This window comes from Lissotriton vulgaris, chromosome 1_1 (assembly GCF_964263255.1).
Source record: "Lissotriton vulgaris chromosome 1_1, aLisVul1.2, whole genome shotgun sequence".
Taxonomy (NCBI): Eukaryota; Metazoa; Chordata; class Amphibia; order Caudata; family Salamandridae; genus Lissotriton; species Lissotriton vulgaris.
In genome coordinates, this window is record NC_141685.1 from 518,377,465 (window position 1) to 518,398,688 (window position 21,224).

Sequence of the window (21,224 nt, forward strand, 5' to 3'; positions counted from 1 at the left end):
CCTGTAAGCAGAGGATGTCAAACCCGGAGATGGATTCCCTCCAGCCCAGGGATGACACCCTCTGCCGCCAACCGGCAATATTCCAGCTCGCGATTTTAAAACCTGGGGGACTAGGTACCGGTACAGACTCTACCAACGCATGGTTACTTAGGGGTACTGGAGTTGGTAACGGCTCCTCTAACATATCTAAAGCGATTAGGGGGTGGTAGGTGTCTGCTATGTCAGCTTGCAGGGAAGGCTCCAAGGGCAACCTTTTAGATGTTATGGTGGTTAGCAAGCACTCAGCTGGGTGCACTACATTAGTCACAACTTCTCCATCCAATAAACCATTAGCCATCTCAGGTGGGGAAAATCTTGAATCATATGTTGGGGATAGTCAGTCAACTCCCTCTAGACCGTCTAGACAGCTGAACCGATTAATGTCACAGATGGGAGTGTACTGGGGCAGCATAGCTGGTCTAGCATCATATCTTCTTTGCCTGCCCCTCCGTTCAACCCTTGTCCAGTCGTCCCTACCACAATTGTGGATCATATGGTTAGGTGGAAAGAAAAAGGACACTGGGAGTGTCTGGATGGTGGAGTCGAAGGACCTGTTAAAACCCGCACAAATATGTGACACAGTTCTAGGGTCTCTGAAACTGACCGTTATACAATCCCCATTAATGGTCTTGACCGTCTTACCTAGCCAGGGCACCCTTCTTACCATAATGATTTAGTTGTGAAGATGGGCCGGGAAGGGTCTATTCCAGTTGAGCCACTTAACAACTTTACCTTTCAGGGAACTAAAGGTTTCTGTTTCTCCTGTCTCCAGGGTGGGAGCTCCAGCTAAAACTACCATATAGCGGTTTTCTTCATGTGGAAGGTCTGGCAAACGTGGTCTAAGGGCTCTAGGTGCTTTAGATGGGGAGCCTTGTGGGCCATCAACCGTTGGCCCATAAGTATTAGAATTACATGGTTGAGGCCAAGATACATGTTGCGGGGGCACATTATTAACCTGGTTGGAATCATGGTGGGCCAAAGGGAGGCCTACGGGAGGACAGGTAGGATGTTGGGCCTCTTTACCTAGTGGGGGACCAGAAATGGTAGGGGTGGTTTGCAGGGTACTCAGGCTACTGGTTTTGTTGGAGTTGGCTAAAATAGTAGCTGTGGCTTTCTCTATAATAGACAATCTGAGTTCAATCCTTTCCATTTTGGCCTCTAAAGGAAATAGGATCGATTTAAAAAGAGCACCCAAACTTCCAATAGAAACCTCGCTACTAGCCAGGTTTTTAGTTGAGTTCGTAGGAAGGGGGATGGGGTCATGTTGTAACTTTGCTGTTTTGGATTTTCTACCAGCTTTCTTGTTATATGACCTTTTGCGTTTAGAGGTAGCCCCTTCCTTAACCCCCTGTGACATTGTAATATTAACGGTATCGTCGGGTTCAGAAACAATGGATACATTATTTAATTCAAGAACTAAATCGATTTCAGGAAGTATTTCGTTAACCAAAATGTCCAGGTCCTCTGAAGCCTGATTGTCAGCTTCAGATAAGGGTGCTTGGTCAGCCACAACGGTGGTAACAATATCAGCAGGTCTTTCGGGTGTTTTGGCATTAGCTATAGTTCCCAGGGAGGATCTCTTAATAGCCAACAGTTCTTTGGACAAGCGTTTCTCAAGGTTATTGATTTCAGTATCTATGACGGTATTCGCTCTGATGAAAAATGTTTCCATACCTCCAGCTGTAGATCCTCCAGCAAGCAAGGACTTACTCCTCGTTTCGCGACTAGCCATAAGAGCCCAGTGAAGCGTGCAGGTGGTTGGGTGGGAAGTAAGAGGGGGGCCTGGTCCGGTTAAGACCGGTCACGAACGGGCACAAACGGGCCCGCCCTTGGCCCAGGCTTCGCCCGGCACATGCCCGCACGCGTCCCGTGTGGGGAGGGGGTGGGTGTGGCTAAATAGGGGGGTGGAGATTGGGAGGGGCGGGAAGAGGAGCCAGGTGCGGACGGTCAGTCGCCGCAAAGCAGCCTGGCCCTCGCAGTCCCGCTCGTAACACCACACTTCAGCCCCAAGATCGCGTTACTCCATGGAAGTCCCAGAGTCTACAAACAGCTCCACAGAGTCCAAAGCCTCGAGCGGCTCCCGCGGAGCGGGGGCCACGAGGCGCTATGTAGTTGGGAGAGGCGGGGCGGGAAGAGGAGCCAGGTGCGGCAGGTCACTCGCCGCAAAGCAGCCTGGCCCTCGCAGTCCCGCTCGTAACACCACACTTCAGCCCCAAGTTTGCGTTACTCCACGGAAGTCTCAGAGTCTACAAACAGCTCTGCAGAGTCCAAAGCCTCGAGCGGCTTCCAGTTATTTATTGTTGTTTCAATAAAAGTTAATTAAAAAAGTATATACGTCTTTTTTTTTTAGGCGGGTAACGTCCCCAATAGAAAAGATATTTATAATTTGAAGTATATTTATGATGGTAACTCTTTACCAGATCTTTACCAGAGTCTATAACTATGACTAATGGTTCCTATGAAAAAGTTTTAAAACTACAGCACAGTAACTTTTTCCATTAGCAACATAGTGTGGTGAACATCTAACCTCTGTGCTCACGTAAGTGTTCCATGAACTGTTACTATGGTAACAGGCAGAAAGCCGTTTAGGGGTAGTTTGGAAAGGTACTGGCTCCACAAAAACCGTTATATTAACCCTGGATCTTCTACAAGACAAAAAGGAAAACAAAGTAAAACAAAACACTCTGCACCAGATTTACAACCCCTTTTCACCACTTTCGTGCCCCCCCTACATAATTAGAAGTGTGAGGGCTTCAAAAACGCCTCTCAAGCCCCGGGAGCCACCACCCCCGGGAATTTGTGTATTGTGGGATGCAGGCTGCGTGGCCCTCCGCCTGGTGCCCTCAAGGGCCCTGGGGTCCACCACGCCCGAGGGCCGGCTCCTGCAGTGTCCCGGGTTGCCTACTGGGACACTGCTGTTTGCTTTGACAGGTCGGGAGCCGTGAGAGTCCCGCCCTGTCAAAGCAAACTTAGTTTGCATTTTGAAAGACAGAGCAGTGAAATCTTTTCTCACTTTCAAAATTCAAAGCAGATTGCTTTTCCACGTGCAAGTTAGCATCTCCCCTTGCGAAAAAGCAATGCCGGCTCCCGAAGAACGTGGGAAACCGACGGGACTGAGGGGGCATAGTGGCTCCCCTCACGGTCCCCAACATTTTTTATAAGACCTTGGGGATACGATCCCTGGGAATATTAGAAAGTACTGATAGGGGCTATTTTTAACGGAAAAAGTAAAAGCTGCACGCCCTGGATGCATGACTCATAATCTGTAGGGTGCGCGACTTCAGTGCCTTTGATGCACAACTTCTATGCGTTTGATAGCTGGCATTGCTTTTTCACATCACGAGCTACTAACATGCTGCTCTCCATGTGGAAAAGCAATCTGATATAGATTTTGAAAGAGAGAACAGATTTCCTTGCTATGAGAAGGCAGGATGGGCAGGCCAGGACACTGCAAAAGCCGGTCCTCCCACAATACATAAAGCCCCGGGGAGTGGCGGTCCCCGCGGCTTTGGAGACCTTACAGTCCCACCTCCCCAGCCATGATTTTTATTGTCGTCCCAGGGGTAACAGGGCCCTCGAGTGCTCCAGGAGGGGGTCCACGCAGTCCCCCTCCCACAATACATAAAGGCCCTGGGCGTGAAGGTCCCCGTGGCTTTGAGGACCTTCGACCCCTTGCTCCATCATTTTTTTCTTTTTAGCCCCAGGGGCTGATGATCTTCGAGGCTGGGGGAATTATTAAAAAAAAACATTTTTATTTCATTTTTTTACTGCACAGTCCTTGCACTCTACAAGCACCTGACGGTTTTGTTTTTAAAAAAAAAGTGGGCCCTGGGGGTCCTTCTGGGACCCCCTAAGCAGGTTTAGAGGGTACAATTATTTCTACCCTGCCCCCTTTCTCCGTTTTGCACACATATTCCACTGACTTCCTCAGCCTCGCTTCTTCCGAAATGGCACAAAATGGCTGACAACTGTTCCTGGTTTTGAATGTTTACAACCGCTTGACAGCCAATTAGCATTGAGCACGTGATGGGACGGTGCGCTTATATTACGATGTCAATCCTCGCACAATCTGCGGATCCACCGCACCCATAGATATATAAATTACTTTAAATGTAATTTTCTCAGGAACTACTGAACAGTTTGACACCATATAAGCAAAAGGCACAAGTCTGAACTGAGGACTACCTCTGCCAAATTTGGTGTAATTCCGTTCAGCCGTTCGGGCTGTAGCCGTGGCGAAGGTCCTATGGGAAATTGCATCGGGAAAACACATTTTGGGACCCCCTTTTTTCTAGGCCCCCGCTTGACAAATCACCCCCAAACTTTCAGGGATAGAGTGAAACTGAGCTGTCCAAAAGTTTGGAAAATTTTGATAAGATTCATAAGTCAGCGCCAAAGTTATTGGCAATAGAATGTTGCAGATTTCCTATGGATAACAGGTCCTAACTATAACTACCTACTGGCGACCGCCTCCAGATCAGAGGGTGCGTCGACGCAACGGACCAACCAGGCATGGTCTGAAAATACAACACAGCTTCTCCTTAACAAAGGATTGCCAACGCCTTGTGTTTATAAAAACGTTGTTTTATTTTGTCAGTTTCAGCGAAATGCCGGACGTGTTTCACCTGCCATGCGGGCTTGTTCATATATATATATTCATTGAAAAAACCATAGGTTATAGACCATATATAGTTAGGGATTAGCATTTACAAAACCTTATTTTACTCACACAAAACCATTGAAATTTGCATATATAGTTAGTTGCACTAACTATATATCGCGCACCTGCAATCCACTGCTGATGATGTCACATATTACATCATTCATGACATGGTCAGTGACATCACTGATGACATCACTGATGACATCTCAAATGACATCACTGATGACATCATTGATGATATCATTCATGTGATAATACGATGAACCTCTTCAGACTCTAATATAACCTTAGATACACTCAGTGTAAACAGACACTCACAGACTGTCACTCATCCATGGAGTTACTCACACACCTAGTCAGTCATGCAAAGAATCAATTACACCTCCATTTCCTCAACTATACAGTTATACACACCTTACTTATTCAAACATATACTAACACATATTTACTCTCTTATACAATCCCTGATACAAGTTCACAATGATCCATAAAGCCACTCACACATTCACTGGCTCTTATGCACAGTTATTTATATACGTCAACTCTCACATGTACTGTGTTTTACATATGTACTTACTTTGACATGTAGCACTGAGATATCCATTTACTCACCAATACACTCATGCACACAGTCAACCGCCCATACAGCTGTTTCCACATGCACTTTTGAACCCATACATCTAGTGAATCAACTGCTCACACATCTATGCACAGAGTCATACACCTCCCAGCCACCCACACACACACTCAGTCTCCCATACAAATACTTGGGCAACCAATCAATAACCCATATAGTTACTCATATAGATACTGATGAACACATGCAGCAATTTACAGAACAACAGACATAATGATGCACAAATTAAGACAGTTTAGTCACTAACCCATGCACTCAGTGAGACACATTTAATCACTCTCTCATACAGTCAGTCATGCACTTACTAAATCCTTCATCCAGACACTTATACATCCACTCATTCTTCAATATGTAAGACATATTTTAACTTTACAGAAACATACAGTCACTGGATGATGTCATCAGTGATGTCATTTGAGATGTCATCAGTGATGTCACTGACCATGTCATGAATGATGTAATATGTGACATCATCAGCAGTGGATTGCGGGAGCGCGATATATAGTTAGTGCAACTAACTATATATGCGAATTTCAATGGTTTTGTGTGAGTAAAATAAGGTTTTGTAAATGCTAATCCCTAACTATATATGGTCTATAACCTATGGTTTTTTCAGTGAATTTTCAAGGTTTTGTAAATGCTAATTCCTAACTATATATGGTCTATAACCTATGTTTTTTTCAGTGAATTTCAATGTTTTTTATTGCAAATATCAAAATCTGTAAAATGTATTTTTCTTTTAAATGAAAAATATATTTTATATGTTTTTAATATAATTTTTTTATGCATCTGCCAAACCCTGATCTCTTAATAGTGCACTGTGGTGGAAATGATTTTGGGACTATGACTGGGGTTGGTCTGGAAATGCTTTTAAAGGACACCTTTCATCAATTGATGACACTCTTTCCCCAAACTCCCTTGGTATATTCCAATATATGCCAAAGACAGAAATGGAAGTGGTCTAACCAATTTTTTCCACAATTTGAGAAAGCACGGAAACATGTGAATAAATCTGTTTCTGCTTACATGAGAGTCTTTAGAATGGGTTTAATATACAACAATAACTTGCGTTACAACATGCAAGACATCTACAGAGGAGATGGTGTGCACTTCTCCGATGAGGAGAATAGAATATTCCATCTGAATTTAAAACTGTGCTTTGGAACCTACTTGTAGATACCTAAATTAGCCACAGAACCCAATAGCTCTTTTCAGAGCTACCCTACCTCTGATCATTCTATACGTTTTTCTTTTTGTAACTTTTTTCACTATTTTTCACCAAAGTACGCTCCCCGGTTCGCTTACCGGTGCGCGTACCGGGCGCTCCCCACGCGAATGTTTTTTTTTTTTGCCTATTTGAGTGTCCTAAGCCCCCCTCAGAAAACCTAGCGGGTCAGAAAGTGTCTACCATGCCCCCTTCTACCCTTTCCGAACATTATTTCCCCTCCATCTTGTGTCTCAATTCTACCGATACACAAAATGGAGGACTCCCGTAACGCTGCCAGTACGCGTACCAGTGCGCGAACCGGTGAGCGCTCGCAAAAAAAAGGTGGGAAAGTAATTTACAGAAAAACCACTGCAGACACTTTCATCAAATATACAATAGGCCCTACTACATATCAGTCCCTACCATTTACCCAAATTTGATGAAATTCCATTGAGAAAATTATGCTGTAGGCCTGACTAAATATCCTGAGGTAAATTACATGACAAAAACACATATGAAGTGTTAGAATTGACAACCAATTAAAATGTTACTTTCAATTTCAACTATTATTTCAAGACATTTGATTGGTTATGTACCTGAATATATATAAAGAAAGAGAGAGAAACACAGCCATTTTGACCACTACTTCCTGAAGTACATTTCAAGAGCATTTTCACTGTCAACTTTAACTTCTTTTTCAAAGGTAAGATATAATTTAAAAAATTTGAAAGGAGAACTATGTTATGCACTTTAAATTAATTTAGGAAAACGTTTTCAGATAGTTACATACTGTCCCTCTATAAGAGTTAGTCATTGAGAAAGACTTAATTATTTAAATTTTTGATTGAGTTAGGCTTCTGTGGTATAATTATGAATTTCCTTAGGCTTCATCACAGGCCTTTTTTAATAGTTCTACTTCCTGCCTGAAACCATGCACTGCCCAAAGATTACTTCACTGTTAAAAACTAACAAATACCTGTCTGAACTTAAACACAACAGTGCCCTATCTCCACTGATATTTTTTTTTAATGCAATTTACAGCAAGAAAATGGAAGCACAGCAAAAAGAAAATACAATTTCATTTGAAATTAAGATTGAAAGCAATCCAAACCAAGAAAAAGAAGAACTAGACTTTATGGATGAAACAGTAGACCAAGAATTATTAAAATGTGCTGAAGAATGTGATTCTTGGAATGAAAAGGAGGACATTCCTGATGATTTAATGTTACAAATTCTCTTAGAATTTGAAAAATCAGAACAATAAATTTAAATTTTAAAAGTTAAAGTTGTTGAGACATTATTCTTTTTAATTTGAAAATTATGAAATAGTACCCAAAAAGATAAAATATAAACTGAGACTTAAAATATACTGTGCAACTTTTTTGTGTTACATAGTAAGTTTGCTCATAGTTACTTCCTTTCTCCCACTATATTATCTCCAATGTGTATTTAACATCTCTTTATCATCTCCTGACTCCATGTTCTTTCTGCTTTCCTCACAGACTATGCTATGAATTCCATATACCACAATAACTTCTGAAACAACATGCAAGATATCTACAAAGGAAACGGTGTATATTTATTTTTAGACTCTGCATTGGTACCTACATGTTGGTACTTAAATAAAAAAAAATTAAAAAAATACAACAAAAAGAACAATCAATAAACATACAATATTTGAACATTCTTTCATTCTTTTTTCCCTATCTTTCGCTCCCCGGACCGCTTCCCGGTGCGCGTACCGGGCGCTCCCCCCGCAAAAAAAAAACAAAAATAAAATGTTTTTTTTTTTGCCCCGCGGGGCCCTTTTAAAGCCCCCTCATCAAACCTAGGGGGTCAGGGAGGATGTACTCTGCCCTCTTATGCTCATTTCCCCCTTTGTTTTTGCCACCTCTTGTGTCTCGATCCTAACAAGACACAAGATGGCGGCCGCTCCGGACTGCTTAGAATGTTCACAGTCACCGGGGAGCCAATCCGCTTCTCCTTCCTGAAAATTTCAGCCAATTCAGTCCACAAACACCAAAGTTATTCGACATAGAATTTTCAGAAATCCCATAGGAAAAAAATCCTAACTATATATACCAACTGGCGACTGCCAGTAGGTAATAGGTAATATATATATATATATATATATATATATATATATATATATATATATATGAGCAGAACCTTCTTCAAGCAAAGAAGAGCAGAGACCCTCGGGGAAACTTCAGGAGGCTTTTATTGTGTACATGAATGGCGGATGCATTTCTGGCTGATGTCTTGCCGTCTTCAGCGCCAACAAGCCCCCACAGGTGAGTATGCGCTCTGGCCAATGTTCCACCTCTCTATATATATATTTATATCTCCCTGATTTCGCCTCCAGCCCACAGGACTCGAATCCAAAGAGACGATGCAGACCCAGATATCGTGCAAATATTCCTTTGTATTTCATTACTTGCCCAAACACCACCGCCATGACGCGTTTCGGTCCCTCTCGGACCTTGATCACATGACATATATATATATATTCACTGAAAAAAACCATAGGTTATAGACCATATATAGTTAGGAATTAGCATTTACAAAACCATATTTTACTCACACAAAACCATTGAAATTTCATATATAGTTAGTTGCCCTAACTATATATTGCGCACCCGCAATCCACTGCTGATGATGTCACATATTACATCATTCATGACATGGTCAGTGACATCACTGATGACATCACTGATGACATCTCAAATGACATCACTGATGACATCTCAAATGACATCACTGATGACATCACTGATGACATCTCATTTGACATTACTGATCACATTACTGATAATATCATTCATGTGATAATACGATGAACCTCTTCAGACTCTAATATAACCTAAGATACAATCAGTGTAAACAGACACTTACAGATTGTCACTCATCCATGGAGTTACTCATACATCTAGTCAGTCATGAAAAGAATCAATCACTCCTCCATTTCCTCAACTATACAGTTATACACACCTTACTTATTCAAACATATACTAACACATATTTACTCTCTTATACAATCCCTGATACAAGTTCACAATGATCCATACAGCCACTCACACATTCACTGGCTTTTATGCACAGTTATTTATATATTCAACTCTCACATGTACTGTGTTTTACATATGTACTTACTTTGACATGTAGCACTGAGATATCCATTCACTCACCAATACACTCTTGCACACAGTCAACTGTCCATGCAGCTGTTTCCACATGCACTTTTGAACCCATACATATAGTGAATCAATTACTCACACATCTATGCACAGAGTCATACACCTCCCAGCCACCCACACACACATTCAGTCTCCCATACAAATACTTGGGCAACCAACCAATAACCCATATAGTTACTCATATAGCTCCTGATCAACACATGCAGCAGTTTACAGAACAACAGACATAATGATGCACAAATTAAGACAGTTTAGTCACTAACTCATGCCCTCAGTGAGACACATTTAATCACTCACTCATACAGTCAGTCATGCACCTACTAAATCCTTCATCCAGACACTTATACATCCACTCATTCTTCAATATGTAAGACATATTTTAACTTTACAGAAACACACAGTCACTGGATGTTGTCATCAGTGATGTCATCAGTGATGTCACTGACCATGTAATGAATGATGTAATATGTGACATCATCAGCAGTTGATTGCGGGTGCGCGATATATAGTTAGGGCAACTAACTATATATGAAATTTCAATGGTTTTGTGTGAGTAAAATATGGTTTTGTAAATGCTAATTCCTAACTATATATGGTCTATAACCTATGGTTTTTTCAGTGAATTTTCAAGGTTTTGCAAATGCTAATTCCTAACTATATATGGTCTATAACCTATGGTTTTTTCAGTGAATTTCAATGGTTTTTTAAAAGCTAATATCTGTAGCTGTAAAATGTATTTTTATTCTAATTCAAAAATATATTTAAAATTTTTGTAATTTAATGTTTTTAATTATATATATTTTTTAATTATTTTTTTTTGTTTCGCTGCCGGTTCGCGAACCGGTAAGCTTTCCGTTAGCTCAATTTGATGGCGCGACCCGGTCCGCTAACCAGTAAACGTTCCGTTTGTGCAACTGCCGCATTAGAAATCAACATCGTGACGCGTCGCGGAAGCGCCACATATCACGTTGTCGCGTAATGCGTCTTATGACGCGCCGCGTTAGCGCTCCCGGAAGTGCTCCGGACCACGAACCGGAAGCGATCCGGGGCGCGGCGCGCAGCGCGTAACGTAAGCGGAACAGGTCATGTGACTTGTTTATAACACTTTTCATTGGTTCATTTCACTTTTGGTTTCCTAATGATGTAAGACTAGGTCATGTGATCTAAAATTAACACTTTTCATTGGTTTAGAACTATTGTTTTTCCCAAATGATGAAAACCCCTCCTTCTTTCCTCACTCTGACTTTCATCTTTGTGAGAGAAAGACCCTTTGTTATCAGTGAGCAATGGCTTCATTAGTAGCTTCAGCTGGTTCTTCCCCACCACCTCCACCACATCCAAGGAAGAGAGGACCACCTGCTGAAGTTATAATTCAGCAAGAAGAGGAAGAAGAAGAAGAGGAGGAAGAGCAGGAAGAGAGGCAGTTTTTGACTGAGGAGCCCAGGAGGTCTAATCGGAAAGAAAACTATATTTGGCAATTTTTTTAAATTTCCCCGGGGCCAAAAGAAAGTCAATGCACGATACGTAACTTGCCTTATATGTAAAGATAGACTGTCCAGAGGGACTGAGAAGAAGTACAGTTACGGCAACTACACAATGCATAGGCACATGAGTAGGTGGCATCCTATCAACTACAGTGCTGCGCAGTTACGTGACGAGCAAGATAATCCCCCTTCGATGGCCAGAAGATCAGTAGTACAGGAAGTGACGGGACCAGAGGCGAGGGAGATGGTCCCAAATATACAAATGAGGTTCGGGGAAATCAAACAAGTGTGCGTGCGTTGCAGTCAGTTGATTTGCTACAGAGAAAGTAGCATCACTCTAATCAACAGAGCTATTGACAATCATGAGTGCCCGAAACGCCCCAGAGAATAAATTCTTTTTTTTTTGTTGCTCCTGTTGAGCCCTTTACAATGAATCGTTTTCGTTTCCCCCCCAAAAAAAAACCCAAACAAATATAAAAACGTTCAGAAAATACAAAAAAACTAAGAAAATGTTCAGAAAAATAATAAAAAAAATATAAAACAACAAAAACAATTTAAAAAAAAGTTCTTTTCAGAACTACCTCCCTGTTTTAAAAAAATTGGTAGAATATTTGGAACTCTGCCAACCTATATTTCTCTTAGTTCGCTTCCGGGTTCGCTCTCCGGTACGCGAACCGGGAGCGAACCAAAATTTTTTTTTAAAAAAAAGAACAGTAAGTATAAGGGAAGGAAACAGACAGTTATGTTAAAAGAAAGACAGCTATATGGAGTAAACTAGAGATACTGTTACCCGCAATCCACTGCTGATGATGTCACATATTACATCATTCATGACATGGTCAGTGACATCATCAGCAGTGGATTGCGGGTAACAGTATCCCTAGTTTACTCCCTATAGCTGTCTTTCTTTTAACATAACTGTCTGTTTCCTTCCCTTATACTTACTGTTCTTTTTTTAAAAAAATTTTTTTGATCAGTCAGAAACAGTGACAATAATAGAGACAGAGTGAGTGAACAAAAGTGAAGAAGTATGAGAAGAGAGGGACTGAGAAAAATAGTGGAAGGAGTAGAGTAATTAAGTAGTAGAGAAAGGAATGAGGGAAGTAGCAAAGGCAGGAAAGTAAGGGTTAAAGACATGAAGCAGTGGAACTAAAAGAAGTTAAATGTGATAGAAATATAACGAAAAGAGTACAAAACATTTACCTTATAATTGTCGATAAGTTAGTCATTTGTTATTTTTATACTTTCAATCTGTGAAAGAGAGAACAAACATTTGAAAAATATTAAAACATGTTTTTAAAAATTAGAAAAGACAAGGGAAAAGATTGAAGGACAAACAGTTTTTCAACAACTTTGACACTTACAGAATCCTCTGCTTCTCCATGCCCCTACACAGTCCTAAAAATATACATTTTAAACTAACAGTATCTTGATGCAGATGAAGTGAGTCCTATCTTGCAACATGGTGCATCTTTTGCATCACTGCTGCATCGGTTTCATGTGGCACGGTTTTTTTACAGCACGACACATCTGCCTAGATGCATCAATTTGAGAGAAAATGACTTAAAATGTCCTTAAGACACATGATTGCGTTTTTTGATTGCCCTTGCACCATTTTTGGGTCACTATTAACATGGCTATGTAACTCCAAGAATCAAAATCTAAATTTGCCAAGCACAGGCGGGAGCATATTTACAAGGAACTTGCCCCACGAAGAAAGCTCTTCAATTTAAATGGGAAAAATAACATCATAGACACTCAAATGCCTTATAAATATGCCCCAAACAACCTATGAAGCTCTAGCAGTACATATCCAGAAATGTAATTGATTTCAAAAAACGTTTTTAAACACAACATATAAATCAATTGTATACCTACATTCAAGAGGAAATGACTTAAAATGTCCATGAAAGCGTTTTTTGATTGCCCTTGCACCATTTTTGGGTCATTTTTTATATGGCTATGTAACTCCAAGAATCAAAATCTAAATTTGCCAAGCACAGGTGGGAGTATATTTACAAGAAACTTGCCCCATGGAGAAAGCTCTTCAATTTAAATGGGAAAAATAACATCATAGACACACAAATGCCTTATAAATATGGCCCAAACAACCTATGAAGCTCTAGCAGTACATATCCAGAAATGTAATTGATTTCAAAAAACGTTTTTAAACACAACATATCTGTTTCAGCTTACATGAGAGACCATGGAATGGGCTCCATGTACAACAATAACTTGTGTTACTGCATGCAAGATATCTACACAGAATGTGCATTTACAATTTCTCAAAGAAACAAAATCTATTTGTATATCACTTGAGACAAAGCAACATTTTAAAAACACAGCTTTCCTCATAATTTTCTCCTTAAATCATACCATTCTCTATCTAAATTAAATACATCTTTTCTCACCTCAGCAAATACTTTTTGAGTTTCAAAACAGTCTCAGAAATACACCAAATTGTCTTCAGCAGAACAAAGAGTATGCACTCCAGAGGCTGCAGCTATATAAAGCACAGAAATGCTGATATTCATTACACATATCTCTCATGTTAGCCAATCAAAACTCTTCCCTCACTTTTTTCAAATCAAAACCCTTCCCCCCTCTGCCCTCTCTGCCTTTTTTGCATAGCAACCACCTCCTGAAAGACCTCTGATGTTTGCAAGTTCACACAACAATGTTTCAATTGAACTCTGAACTCTCAGTGCACCTGCGTATCCAGTGCAATCTTTCATTAAATGTTTTTTCCTTGACCATTCAAATTACATCTTTCAAAGAACACATCCATGCACCCTAACTTTCTGTTTTCAGAAATGGAAATCCACCAATCACTGCTAGTGAATCATTAGCACTGAAACTCCACAGTTTTTTTTTCTTTACAAACTCCTACTGTTTCATCTGCCATTTCATTACCACACTTCATCTGACAGCAGCAGAAACTTCTCTCACCATGTTTACTGTCTGGATTGTTGGACATAGTTACATCTACTGGGCTCAAAGGTATGCTGAGAACAGAAATTTACCTAACCTCAATTTACAAGATGTGGAAATTAAGTGGTTTGGCCACAGAGGATTAAAATGTCACCAATTGATACCATTGGTGAAAACCTTTATGCATTTGCCAAAACCTGACCTGTTAATTGTGCACTGTGGAGGTAATGATTTGGGCACTTTGACTGGAGTAGGTCTGGAAATGCTTTTAAAGGACACCTTTGAGCAATTAATGGCACTTTTTCCTCAAACTGTCTTGGTATATTCAAATATATGCCAAAGACAGAAATGGAGGTGGTCCAACCAATTTTGTCCACAAATTGAGAAGTCGAGGAAGCATGTAAACAAATCTGTTTCAGCTTACATGAGAGACCATGGAATGGGCTCCATGTACAACAATAACTTGCGTTACTACATGCAAGATATCTACAGAGGAGATGGAGTTCACTTCTCAGATGAGGGCAACAGAATTTTCATTCTGAATCTAAGACTGTGCATTGGTACCTACTTATAAGTACCTAAATGTACCATAATCCCAAAAGCTCTTCTCAGAGCTACCCTACATCTGATCACTCACAATTATTATTTTTTTCTAACTTTTTTCACTAATTTTCAACAAAGTACGCTCCCCGGGGCGCTATCCGGTACGCGAACGAAAGCTAACCTCGCGGAATTTCATAAAAAAATGTTTTTTTTCGCACATATAAGCCTCCTCAGCCACCCTCAGAAAACCTAGGGGGTCAAGATAAGTCTACCGTGCCCCCTTCTACCCATTCTGAACATTATTTGCCCTCCATCTTGTATCTTAGTTCGACCGAAACACAAAATGGTGGACTCCCGTAACGCTGCTGGTTCGCAAACCGGGACGCTTCCCGGGAAGCGGTCCAATAAAAAAGGTGGGAAAGTAATTTACAGAAAAACGACAGGAGACACTCTCACCAAATATAGATTAGCTCATACTACATACCAATCCCTTTCATTTTCACAAATTTGATTGAAATTCCATTTAGCCATTTAGCCTGTAGACCTCTCTAAATACTGTGAGGTAAATTACTCCACAAAACACATCTGAAGTGTTGGAATTGACAACCAATGAAAATGTTACTTTCATTTTCTACTTTTATTACCTGACATTTGATTGGTTATATTCCTGAATATATATAAAGGAAGAGAAGGAAACACAGCCATTTTGACTACTACTTCTTGTTGTACATTTCAATTGGATTTTCACTAATCACTTCAACTTCTTTGTAAAGGTAAGTTGTTATTTTTAAAACTGAAGTATATTGTGCACTATAAGTTAATATGGTAAACTTTTTCTGATAGTTATATACTATCCCTCTGTAGTAGTTATAGATTTAGATAGACTTCTCTGTTATAGTAATGGATGGAGTTAGGCTTCTCTTGTATAATTATGAATTTACTTACGTTAAATCACATACACTTTTTTATATTCCTACTTCCGCTCTGATACTATACACTGCCCAAAGATAAATTCACTGATAAAAACTGCCTATCTAAAATTAATCCCAACAGTGCCCTATCTCTACTAATATATATTTTTTTTATCCAAATTTCAGGCAAAATGGAAGGCGAACACAAAGTTGAATTTCAAATTGTCCTGCATGAGAGCAGCCAAGAAATAATTGATCCAAATTATATAGAATTTATGGATGAAACTTGGGACCAAGAACAACTGCAATGTGTGCAAGCAGTAGATGTCCTCCTTCAAAATGAGGACATTTTACACCCTCAGAGATTACAAACTATAATCAATGAAAATAATGACATTTCAGACAGTGAAATGTTAGAAAGTTTATTAAATTTTGAAACACAATCACAATAATAAATAATTGCTTAAAAAATAAAGAAAATAAAAAATAATCAACAAAACCAACAATCAATTAACATACAGTATTTGAAAAGTCTATCATTCTATTTTCCTTATAGTACGCTCCCCAGAACGCTTTCCGGTTCGTGAACCGGGCGCTCCCCACGCAAAAAAAAAAAAATATTTTTTTTTTTGCCCTGCGGGGCCCTTTTAAAACCTCCACATAAAACCTAGGGGGTCAGGAAGGATCTACTATGGTCATTTCCCCCTTTGTTTTGGCCTCCTCTTGTCTCTCGATCCTACCGAGAGACAAGATGGCGGCCGCTCCGGACTGTTTAGAATGTTGACAGACACCGAAGAGCCAATCAGCTTCGCTTCACGAAGTTCCGTTACGCATCAAGTACGCGAACCGGAGCGCAGCCCAGAGCGCGCTTACAGATATATATCTTTTTTTGAACATTAATTTCTCAAAATCCACTGGAGCACATATATTGAGACCTAGCAAAGGCACATCGGGCTAACAGTCCCTACAATTTTGCCAAGTTTCGTGCAAATCCATTCAGCCGTTCGGGCTAAAAGTGAGGCCAACCGCCCTATGGAAATTAACATTGGAAAAACGCATTTTGGGACCCCCCTTTTTTCTCGGCCCCCCCTTGACGACCCCCCACCCAAATTTTCAGGGGCTGCTCAGAAACAAAATGTGCCATTTTCCTGAAAATTTCAGCCAATTCCGTCCACAAACGCCAAAGTTATTAGACATAGAATTTTCAAAAATCCCATAGGGAAAAAATCCTAACTATATATACCTACTGGCGACCGCCAGTAGGTAATATATATATATATGCAGAACAATTGCTGACACCATAGCTGGAAACGTGGTCCGGACTATCAATTCTCTTCGTTCCCAGATCTCCTTTTGGAATACTCTGTCGCTAACGACAGCCGGCCATCTGGCAGTGTCCAAAATGGTCATGCTGCCCAGGCTCTTTTATCAATTTGGAAACCTTCCAGTCATCCTCCTGGCCGGGATTTCTAAAGCACTGGATGCTCTCTTAACTTCCCTGCTTTGGGGTTCAGGCAGACATATATTAGTACTAGCCAAGATGCAACTCCCTAGCACTGCGGGTGGAATGGGAGCGCTCTATTTTAGAGCGTACAGCATATTTGGACAGTTACAGTAGCTGGCATATTGGCTGGGAGGCCATAATTTATTTGAGATAGCATACTCTCCTGACATCCTAGGTTGTGGTACATTGTAGGCTTTGCTGTGTCCAGGGGCAAAACATTTGCAAAGCCCTCCCTTTCCTCTACAGATAGCAATGCATTATTGGAAACAAGCCCTCAAATGTACCTTTCCCATACGCTCTGAATGTACCACCCTGTGGCTTACCTACTATATGCGGAAAAATCACACAGGTACAGATAAGAGATTGGATGCGACAGGGGATCAAGATGGTCAGAGATTTCGTCCTCGTTGGGACCTTGATGCCCCATGATGAGTTTGTACGCACTAATGCAGTGCCAGGAACCCTTTTTCTCATACATGCAACAATCTCACAACTCATTCAGTCATACTGGTTAGTGGATCAGAAAGAACCTCCCACCTTCCATTTATTGAAATCAATTCACATAATGGGTCATGGCCATCATCTGGTTCAGTGGCTATTTGGGGGGTTGAGGGAACATTTAAATGTCCAGCTAAGGCCTCTTAGACTAAAATGGGAAACAGTACTGGTGCAAGACTAGGTTGACAGGGAATGGACTCAAATATTAGAACATCCTAGAAAGATCTCTCGTAATTGTAAGTTGAAAACAATACATTATTTATTCTACATAGGGCCTACTTCACCCTGACAGTCCTGCAGAACATGTACACTGCTGCCTCTTTGAACTGCCCAAGATGCCCACTCCGGATGCTGATTTTATTCATATGATGTGGTCCTGTCTGATGGTGAATGGGTTTTGGATGGAAGTTACTCAGAATCTGTCCACATTAACAGAACACATGCCTTGGGACACTATAGAGGCCTGTCTTTTGGGCCTTTTTCCATTCCCCAAGAAATAGAAATTGCTACGCCGCTTTGCAGGCTTGGCCCTGATGATGGCAAAAAGGCTTCTTACAAAGGGCTGGAAGTCCTGCACACCACCACGTGCGGATACGTGGAAGGAGGCAGTCCTCCTTTGGGCTACTGCAGAGAGGGAGGCACTGCAATGCGAAAAGTATAGAGGACTAAGGAAACATCCAATATCCTTAGAATGGGAGCAATTAGTGAAGCTATTTAGACTGGACACAGAAGTTGCCTCAGAGGAAACCATGAACTGTTGGTGCGGTAGCTACTTGACCCTTCCCCCGAAAGTGGCTGGACTCTTGGCAGTTGTTTCTCTTGTGCGACAACTGCTCTTTCCCCCGTCTCTTCTCCCCTGCCCCTGATCCCCCTCATGCACTCCCTCCCTTGTCCTCCCTGGCAATATTGGATGTGAATGTCACCTGGCCCACTTTACTAAGATATAATAATATTTCATCACATCGGCACTGTTTCTTTGTTTTGAGTTTGGTTTCAAGGGGTGGGTCGGGGTGGGTGGATTAAAATGGGTATCAGACATAACACCCTTTAGGCATACACCACATAAGTTCATTACCCAATGGAAATAAACTTGACTCCTTTTTGGGTTTGAATAAGGATACTATGTAAAGTTTAAACATACACAATCATCAACATCAGAATATGTATAGTTACAACTGTACCTCGGACATCACTTCTTGTCTAAATTACCAACGGTATAAATATACAATTATCCATGGAATGTTTTATCTGAAATGCCTCATAAAATTTGTGTTAGAAAAAAAAATCAAAAGTGTCCGGTTACCATTGTCCAGATTTTCAGTATGGAGGATTGCACTTTAATCAGTGCCATTTCTCTATTCCTGCTTGTTCCCAAAGTCCACCTCATTCTGCACTTTTTTGCTTTCCGGTTTTACCTTCAGTTAGTTTGCTGTTGCTTTTTCAAAAATGTTTATTTTGGAAGTTAAAGTTGACTACGGAGCAATTACTTTTCAAGTCTAGACAGTCTGGATTTTTTAGATTCATAAGCGGCTGGTCAAGGCTTGTTATAGTCTGAATGTATAGTCCCTGCTTGATATATTTTGTTAATAAGCTATTGAAAAATGCCACTTCATCCTCCCAATACTTTTTTATGGATCTTATGAGGTGCAGATCTACCACACTTGCAGTTGAGTTAATTCTCATGATCAAGTACAAAACTCTCCTAAAGATTGGTTTATCTGCAGGTGTGGACACGACAGTGCACACCTTTTGTCTGTTAACGGGCATTTGCAGCAGTGCTGCATACTAAATGTGAATTACCCTTTTTGAGTAAATATATTTCTATAGCATAAAGGGAATAACAAGGTCAAGATCTGACAATAGGGGGCAGTAGAGGTGCTTGTCTCCACTGACTACACTGCTGTCCAAGTCATCAGCAAGGACATGTCTCAATTACCAGAATGCATAATACAGACTGGACGCCAAAACTGACGCTGGGACGCTGGGGTTGTACGAAGGTCATTCCCCAAATTGAACTTTACTTCCAGGCCAGCGAGAGCAGGCAGATGAGACAGACCACATGGAAAGGCTGTTGTTAAGTAACCCTGGGCATAGAACTACAATACGCTAACAGAGCATACGTAGTTTGTACTAATTCGCACTCCTCAAACGTAGCATAGCAGCTAAATCAACAACATCCTCAGATGCTTTGGTAAAGCAATTTTACATACTAAAAAGCATATAACCAATTCACAAAAGTGAACTTTTTCAATGAAAACATTAGGCAATGAGAGAGGTGATAAATTTGGGGTCCCCCCTAACCTAGGGGAAGGACCAAGCAGATGCCTTCAACACAAAGAGCATAAACAAAAAGCACATCTTGTTGAACTTCGGTGGTGGCCCCATTCTCTTATGACCACCCAAAGATTATCTTCAATGCTTTGCATTTGACTCGTGAGGGACATCTAGTAATGACTAGTTGAACTGCAGCTCTTTGTAGAATTATTTTGATATTGGATACCATAATATTCACTGCCCACTGCTAATCTCGTCCCATAATGCTTTGCAGGGCCTTTGGTTGGGATTGTTTTTTTGCCAATAACTGTGCTTGGGGTGGTCCTAAGAGGATGGGACCACCACTGAATCGTTCAATAAAATGTGCTTTTTGCTTTCAAGGCATCTGTTTGGTACTCTCCCTAGGTTAGGGCGGTTCACAAAATCATCACCTCTCTCACTGCTTGCTAATTTTTCAGTGTCACTTTTGTGAACGTACTATATGCTCTTTAGCATATAAAGAGAGAGATACTTATTTTATTATAACTGGCACTGTGCAGGATGCCATTTGCAATTATTTCACAGTGCAGCCTAGTAGACAGTGCCATTAGCTATGCTACACAGTACTATATGTACTGCGTGTAGTTCATAGTTTAATAAATGAAGCTACATGTAGTGCTGCTACGCAAACTACGCCCAGAGTTATTGATAAGGTTGCACTGGTGCTCGCAGTACGAGATGCCACAACTAGCGTTGAGATTGAACGAAATTTCACCCCCGCCCCACATTTAATTTTACTTCAAGGCAAGCTGGAGGAGCTGGAGGAGGCAGTCCACCTGTGGTTGCTGCTGCAAAGAATGATCTGGTTCTCTTAGATCTCCAATTTGGATTTCATGCAGGCCTCTGCATAAATGACCAATGTCTCACACTTTACCTTTTAATAAATAAGTATTCTGTGGGATGGTCTTTATTTGTTCTTTAAGAACTTAAGTTAGACTTTTGATTATGTTAGTCATTCCAAATTGAAAACCATTATGTCCATTATTGGGATGGAAGACAATATTTTCTTGTTTCCCAGGCAGTTGCATAGTGCAGTGACTGCCAATGTTAGATATGGCTCCAGTGGCAAAACTACGAAACCTTTTAAAATCGCAAGTGGGGGGGGGGGGTGCAGCAGGGCTGTGTGCTCACCCCTTTCTTGTTCATGGTATGTATTAATGTGCCGGAGAAAGACCTGGTTAGTTTGAGCATAGATCTCCCTAAATTTGGTACCCATTCTTTACCAGTATTACTTTATGCTGATGAGTGGGAGCTCATAGCTAAAACTGCACTTCGACGTATGTGTGCCTAGTAGAGG